The sequence below is a fragment of the Zosterops lateralis genome, assembly GCF_965231275.1.
Source record: "Zosterops lateralis genome assembly, chromosome: 1".
NCBI classification, from domain to species: Eukaryota; Metazoa; Chordata; class Aves; order Passeriformes; family Zosteropidae; genus Zosterops; species Zosterops lateralis.
The window spans coordinates 108,689,658-108,698,640 of NC_139762.1; positions in this window are offsets into that span (position 1 = coordinate 108,689,658).

An 8,983-nucleotide genomic window follows, 5' to 3' on the forward strand; every position below is an offset into this window, starting at 1 on the left:
TTGAGCATTTGAGTTTCACAGCCTGGGGTGAATATGACCTTAACTTTAATTATATCAACAAATTTTTCACTTGATGATTTTAAAATGTTAAACCTGTCTCCTTTCTGCTTTTATTGCAATGAACTTGTCTTTCCATGTGGAGTGACCCAGAAAAATATGATAGCTGTTGCTGAAGGCAACCAGAAAAATATTGTATCCTCATATACCTCTAAATTTAGTGAATTATGATGAGAAATCCTTGATGAACCTCATCCAATATAAATTTAGGGATGACTCCTTACACTGTCAGACAGAAGAGAGGTTTCTAGCAAGTGCCAGGTCTCACGTGCTTTTGACAAACTGCTGGTTCTTACGTATCTTGCATTGGGCAAGAGTGCCCCAGTCATCAAAGCAGATTCTACACTGACATTTCTCTCTAGAGTACTTTGACATAAATGTCCAAGTCATCCCTACTTACTGCATGCTGATGCAGTTCTTGGACCAGTTCTGGTAGCAGCAAACTGAATTTGTTTAGGAGGAAACTCAACCAAAATCTCTGCTCTGTGTGTACATTAAATACACTCACCACTCCTAATGATGATACAAAGCTACAATCAGTGAACAGCCTACAAAGGGTCTTTAATCACAGAAGAGGACGTTCTAGTCAGGGAACCAGGTTAAATCTTGGCTGAGGTCACATGGAATTGCCCCAATCATCCTCGATGTGTAAGTAGAGGCCTTGGCACCAAGCACTTTAACCTACTGATCCAGTGTTGTTTGATGGATCGTTGGTTAATGTAAAATTAATCTGGAATTCCTACAGCCCCTGCAGGATTAGCCTCTGGGGCTCTGGTCACTCATTCATGAAGTGTGCAGGGTGGTTCTGGAAAACTCACCTCACAGCAGCAGTTTTGAGCACTATCATAGAATGGTCCAGCTGTTGGAATTTAAACAATATTTTCAAAGGAAGTGATTCCTCCCTTTTAACCAAGCAGATCTATGCAGAGGACAAATCATCTCCAAATTTTATTTTTACTCCATTTCCATCCTGTCTTGCAATAATTAACTTGTTCAAAAATGCTTCCATTTACTTTCAGTAAAAGGGTTGAACATGGTTTCAAATTTAGGTCTGTTTTCATGATGCTTGCTAATCAATGTTCTCTCTGATTCATTCTAAGACACATTGTATGTAGATGCTTACTACAGCATAAATGTTGAATTTTTTGCCTATATTTTGTTGCAATGGGCCATAGAAAGGAAATCTATGCTCTGCATACTATATGATGGATGTGATGAGTATGGGTCTGTTATCCTAATGTCAAAAAAGTCAATTAATTATTTGCATTTTTTATCTGAATTCACATGCATCATAGTACATTTATACTCTATCATACCCATAGCTGAATAATATTCTGTTTCCTGTCTTTTGCAGTTCCTGTTTCTACCATAATCCTGTTCCCATCCTTAATGGAAACAACTTTCAGTCATAGTTGTGGTTCTTGTTAACAGTAACAACACAGTATGAAGAGCTTCATGCACAGAGGTCAGGAGAGGGAGTTTTCTGTCAGTCAGGTCTGTCAGACTCTTTACTCACAGATTTTTATGCACATAAATTTATGTGGAACTGATAGCCGCTGTCCCACACCTGGTTACAAGTCCACAGTTGAAAACATAACCACAGCTTCCAGAATCAGCTGATTGCACAGGTTATCTCCTGCTAAAATCAAACTTTGTGTTACAGCTGCAATAACAACAAATGAGTAGTTTATTTTATTACAACACCTGCCCTACTTTTTAATTTTTTACCAATTAAACTGTTTCTTATCTTTCAAGCAGATATTGCCTTACAAGTGCTTAACTGCCCAACAGCTTTCAAGGTTTATCCTCCCTGTTAAAATCACATCAAAGACATTCTTCACCCATCTACGTATTTTCCTTTTTTTTTTTTTTTTTAATTGTTTGTTTGTTTGTTTGTTTTGTTTGGGGTTTTTTGGTTTGTTTGTTTGTTTTTTGTTGGTTTTTTTATATATATATATATATAATTCCGTGCATGTATATGTCCCCAGAAAAATATAGAAAGTATTTAATGGTCTGGAAAATGAGTTCCAAACTGCATTTTTCAGAAGAGTGGCCTGCAGTTTACTGTAGCCAATTGTCATAGGAGACATTAGGTTCAAATGATATTAGGAGTTCCAGAGTTTCCATAACTGTATCAAGTTTCAGAAAATATACAGTGCTGCATTCTTGGCAGGCGTGTAATACATTGCTGGCTGCACTCTGCTTTTCCCTACAGACCTATTTTCAGAAACATTATACAGAGCAGAGGTGGCCCATTCTCCCAGGCTTGGCACTTCCTTCAATGCCTGCCCATGGCTCAGCAGCAAGGGCTGCTTAGCTGGGGCACAGGCTGGGAATGATGTGGAGATGTGCACCCTCACTACAAGGAAGGATGAAAAAATTGAGGCAGATAATGCTGCCAGGAACTGTCATTCCTGCCAACAAGTCATCCTTTAGCAAGTATTTCTGTTCACCTGTCCTCTCACATGGTCCTAATTGAAGGGGTGAATACTGCCAAAGTGCTGAGAGCAGACGATAGAGGTTTTTTAAACACTCTGTGGGGCACTTAGAAAGAAATGCATACTCCTCCAAAAGTGATGGCTTAGAGATCTTCACATTGAGTATTATATCCTAGTCTGATACATGAGTATTGAGATATGGTGCCAATGCAAACAGCTAACAGAAACCAGAGCAGTTTTTGGAAAAATCATATACTTTTAATAATAATGATGGGGGAAACAAAGTTTCATTGACTTAGGTTTTACATCTGATTTCATCCAAAGACAGCAAATAAAGAGGGATAGCTATTTCCAACATCTTCCTGCCACCATTTCTCTGGTAAGTGTAAACCATGCTTTTTTCCATTTCTTCCTGATATTCATGTTACAGACCAGTGTAATCCATGCTATACTGTCATCAGTACACAAACAAAGGAGACAGCTGTCCTAGGAAATAAATTATATAAAACATCACTAGTTTGAAAAAAAAGTTGGATTTTTTATCTCTTAAAGCTAGGACAAAATAGGGTCAATATTTTATCAAACATTTTTTCCCCCCATGCAGTTTCTGTAAGATAAAAACGAGTAAAGCTAACACTCCAAAGGTTATGATTGTCTGTAGCGCTAGGTAGGATTTTGAATTGACTTTTTGATATTGTTATTTCCTTCATAATTATTAATTGTAAAAAATTATATTATTATATTATCTGTGAAAATTTATTTATATTATTTATATTATATGTGTAAATTTTTGCTAGTTGTTAACAGCACTGTGATTCTGGAGTTCTAGATATCTGGTTAATTTGAGAGAAAACAACTAATACCTTGGCTTCAGTAACAGACATCCACTGGTTATCAGCAAAGGTTTTTTTATGTTACTACAGAAGTTTTCAGTAGCATGAGAAAATCATGTATCCTTTGATTACTGCCTAAAGGCATCCTGTATTTTCTTTGTTAGTGTTACATACTTAACTTCTTCCCTTTAGTTTTGTGACTGATTGAGCTGCGTACAAAACAAAACCCAAGATATAAGATGATCTTAAAACCATGTGTTAGGAAGGTAAGGAAAAGGTGCCAATCGCTTTTGTGTTCTAGAGCACAGGTGGATCGTAAAACCTCATCACATACTCTTTGATCTGGTCAAATTACAACCTCCTTAGTGTGGGAGGAAAGAGTTGGGACTTCAGGAACCTATTTGATTTTTAGCATTTATATGATAAGTTTGTCATGGTTTGATTGTAGTTAAGGGATGGCTTAATTATAGGTTGATCCAGAAAAGTTACCTGTATTTAAAGAGTTGAGTAATGCTTCCTGACTTGCCCAAGACTTTTTTCAGTCCATTTCAATCACAATTTCAAGTGATAAAGATCATTTGCATTGAAAATCTAAGTTTTTTGGCATTAAGTGAAGCCTGGCTTTTTTCTCAACAGCATATTTAACTTTAGCTAAAAAATCTAATACTTTATTAGAAAGCGAAAAAAAAAATCACATACACACACACACACAACTCTTCCTGTTCAAAATTTTCAGTGCCTCTAAGTTTTTCAATAGAAGTTTGACTATTTTCATGGGGTTGTTCTACTGTCCAGTACATGTCTATTGGTATCATGCCTGTCCCACATGATCAAATTGCGAGTCTGATTTGCAATTTGCAGACACCCTATGAGTGTCTCTTGGCTCCTATGCAAAGAATATTTCTAAAACATGCTTTGTCTAAGGATCTTTGAAGTTGACCAAGGCTTTCCTTTTGGTTGCCACTGTAACCATAGGCCTTCCAACTGAAATTTGATACAGAGGTGGGATTCATTTGAACAAATAGAAACCTTTATCTGCAGGTTGAATGAATCATGATCCAAAGCACTATTATCTAAATCTCTGCTAACTAGAAATTCACTGCATGATGATTACCCCATTTGTAGATGTTTACATTTTTAAAATGTAAGTTATGCTATGTTTCTTGCCTTTTCTTCACAGACCCTGTACTGGTGTGCAGACCTCCCATTCAGATTCAGATTACACAGAAGCTGGACTGCATGAAGAGAGGGCAAATTTCAAAAAAGGTGTTTGACATATGAAAAAAAAAAATAAAGCCGAAACATATCTTTTGAGAGGCAAGGAATTTTACCAGCATTCATCCAGAGACGTGTCCTGAGGCCAAGGCTGTGAACAAAAGCAAAAGGGAAGAGAAAACTAGGATAAGAAAGGGATCTGGAGGCTAGAGCTAAAGAAGAAAAATCCCAAAATAGTATGAGAAGGCTGGTATCAGACAACCAAACAGTACAAATTGCTTAGGGAGTTGCTTGAAAATAAGTAGTATCATTTCTCCATTACATATGAAGCTAGTACTTTGAAGTTGCTGGTTTCTTCGAGGTATTTGGTGATGGAAAACATTGCATACAGAGTATTCAACGTGCCAAAATAAGACTCTAGATGTTTGAAAACTGCTAAAAATAATGGATGGCTTCTGTAGATCAGCTTGTTTATCTTTGCTGACCATCAATATTACCTGGGCAACTTTAAATCCAGCAAATCTGATTTTTATACATAACATTTTTTTTTATGTCACAGATTTATCTGAAGATATTACAGAAGTCTGAATGAATATTTACATTGTTCCACTTCAATATATACTGAAGGGTAATAATCAATAAATATTTCGGTGGAAATCAACAATAATTCATGGGAAAACACACACAGTCTCCTAAAAAAAAGATAAATCACAAAAGTTGCAAGGCCAAAACAAAACCATAGCAAACAAAATTATAGATTTTATGGTAGTCTATTTTCAGTGGCAACTCTGTTAGACAAGCTGGTGCCCTTCTCATCTCAGGTACATTTTTGTTCTAATAAGATAGTCCTTTTAGCCTAAAAGACTTGTCTTATATTCATTCAGAATAGGCTCTGAATGGGATTAAAAGAGCAAGAACAGCACGTAGTGTAACAGCCTCATGACAAAGGAATGTTTTGCCCCCTTACTCTCCCCCTAGGAAAATACATAAAACCAGGAAAAATGCAAGATCAGTGAGAGACTTTGAATCCTATTTTCATTTTTATGCTTAAGTACAGCCCCAGCTTGAGGTTGACTGAGGCTGAGGCAACTCATTTTCAGGTCTTTTTTTTTTTTTTTTCCTCCCACCAGTTTCTCCACAGCTCAGTTACCCCAGCACAGTGGATGGAACCACCTCCATCTCATGAGTATGGCCAGCACACAAATGCTAAGCTCAGCCCTCTGATGCTGGCTGGTTGATGAGGCAACTTGGAGTGTCATGGACCCTCTCTGAGCTGCCTGTATGACCTCACTCCTCCTCCTTCTCCTCCACTTACAGTCCCACAGCACCAAAAAACACAGGGCTGGAAAGAGGGGCATCCTTTGTATAAGCTGAAAAACACCAGTGGCATAAATGTTGACAAGGAGTGAATATTGAGGGAGGTTCACTGCCCTCAAAGCTAAGGAGGAACAAGGTGAGCTCTCAAGAGAAGCATCTGAGCCTGCTGACCCTGAGCCACACAGAGGCACCAGGAGGAAGCAGTGAGCAGGTCACCCTGTTTTGAGGGACAGATAGACTCAGCTCTCAGTCTGACCTGCTCTCTAGACAATTTTGCTGCTTGACCACTGAGAACTTATGAGAGAGGATTAAAGAGTAGACAATGTGGGTGACAAGTTAGCGTCTGCTATGCATCCCCTGACCAGGAAGAAAAAGTGCATGAGGCTTTCCATGGCCAGCCAGAAGCAGCCTCTCATCTACAGACTCTGATCCTCGTGGGGCATCCTAACCACCCTGATACCTGCTGGAATGGCATAAGCAGCAGCTTGAATGCTTGGACAGCACGGCTTAGTAGAACAGGACCTGGGGATGCTGGTGGGTACCATGAGTCAGTGTGCTTTTGCCACAAAAGACAATGACATTTTGGACTGCATGTGGAGTGTTGCCACCTGGTCAAAGGAAGTGATCTTTCTCTTCAAATCAGCACTGGTGAGGCCATGCCTGGACTGTTGTGTCTAGTTCTGGGCTCCTCAGTACAAGAGAGACATGGACATAACGGAGACAGTGCAAAGAAGGTGCGAAAACAATGAAGGGACTGGAGCCTCTCTCCAATGAGAAAAGGCAGAGGAATGTAAACTGTTCAGCCTGGAGAAAGTTCAGGGCTGATATTAATTTATACCTGAACTTGAAGTGAAGGTGCGTAGGTGGCAGAGCCAGGCTCTTTTCAGTGGTGCCGAGAACACAGGCAGCACCATCTGAAGACCAGGAAGCACATTTTTACTTTGAAGGTGACTGAGCACTGGAACACGTTTCCCAGAGTCTGTAGTCTCTATCCTCTGAGATACTTAAAATCCATATGGTCCAGAACAACCGGCTGTAAGTGGCCATGCTTGAGCAAAGAGGTTTGACCAGAGGACCTCCAGAGGTCCCTTCCAATCTCAGCCATTCTGTGAATTTCCCTTTCCTTGAAGCTGGATAATCAAACTCACATTCCACTTGTCTCTTAATCATATCATCACTCCCACTATACTAATACTCTGCAGCTTTACATGCTAATCATATTAAAATTTGGTTTATCTGCTGCTACTGGTCTGCAAATTATTTTTATGGTTTTCAATGCAGGCACTGTGTATTTTTTACAAATTGTCAGCAAGATGTAATGCTTTGTACTTTTAATATCCTGAATTTGCCAAGTATAAACTCCAGCTAGACATCTGCCCTGGCTGATGCTGCAAGGACAAGTGCTACTTGCATTACAGCAGTAGAGTGGCACAAAACCACTTGCATTAAAATTTAAAAATCCAATCCTTTTCAGAAATAGGCATACTTATCTTCATAAACTGTAAATGAAGGGTTTTCATGGAATATCGTTTTATTTTGCAAAAAAATTTATTACTCACTGTTGTACAAAATATACCTAAAAATATGATGTTAAGATAATTTTGACACAGGTAGGTAGATTGCAGATTACCTAGTTGAAGGGAAGAAATCTTCACAATTTTTAAGGCAATTCAAGACAGTAACAACAAGTGAATTATACATTTTGAAATATTCCATTTATAAGATTTACACAAATGTTACCTGGGACTTGGTATCTGTAAACTTTAATGCTTTATACAAAATTTCCATTCACATAATTAGAAGATACAACGAAAATAATGTTTTGCAGTTCTTTTTTTAAAGCATCTCACTTCTAGTTTTGGTTTTACAGAAATAGCTGGTTCAACCCAGAACTTTAGTTTTTAAAAGAGACAAGGGAGTAGAAGTGATTAGAGATTTTTACTTTGTTTAAAAATGGGAAAAAGGTAATTATCTATGTTTGCTGAAATGTAAAAAAAAAAAACCAAACCAAAAAAATCAAAACCAAATAAAACATTTTAAAGGTAAATTAGACTAGAAAAGCCTTATTTTGATTCAAATAATGTATTATTTTAACTCTAGGATGGTAAGTTGGCAGCCATCCGCTTAAAACAGCCAAGACTGATTCAATTTAAGCTCATACAAATTTGGTCTATTTTTTCAGAAAAGTACTACTACTGTATTTCATGAGGAAAGAAATCATACTTGCAGGGGTTTCTCTGCACCACTCTCCAAGTAATTTTCAAAAGAATGCAGCCATTATTTATCCTAGGTCCTTCTGAACCATAGGATTTTTATATAATTTAAAATACAAACAAACAAAAACACCACCAAACATTAAGAGAGGGAGGGGAAGACATTACTGTTACCTTAAAATGTATAGCCAAAAACTAAACATAAAGATGCAAGACACAAAGCAGCAAGAAAATCACTAGGGGACAGGTCTTCACCTGGCATAAAGTCAGCATAGCTCCACTGACAGAGAAATTCTGACTTGTATCAGTCACAGATCTGACTGTCCACATACAGAAAATTTTGTTTATGTTAGTGATAAAGATGAGCAGTGTTCAGAAGAGAAGTGTTAGCACACATTTTTTAAATGAAGCAAGTTCATAACACCTTGCTTTTCATCCAGTATTTTGCTGCTGATGACTGTCATTCTTGCCACTGGTGGTGTATTTACTTCAGAATGGATTGATTACCACTTTCAAACAATGCAGTAAAATATATTTAACGTTGGTCTATGAAGTTTTTAACCACAGCTAGTTCTTATCATAAATATTCTGAAGCCCATTTACAGTGTGAAACAAAGTTTTTAAAATACTATTTTATAATGTTGGTAAGTTTTTATAATGTTACAGGTTTTCACTGACCATTACTCATACGGAATGAACTGCAACCACTGGAAGTCAGCAGTAACTGAAATTTAGAGCAGCATGACTCTTGATTGTTAGCAATTATTTCTTTTACAGATCATTAGCTATAGTAATTTTTTAAAAATATTTCTAAGGCGTATGTTTACAGAGCAAATCCTAAAAGCAGATTTATAGCTACAGAAATAAGTAATTGCACAAGTTTCTCATAGGCACCATGTTCTTTTAAGGC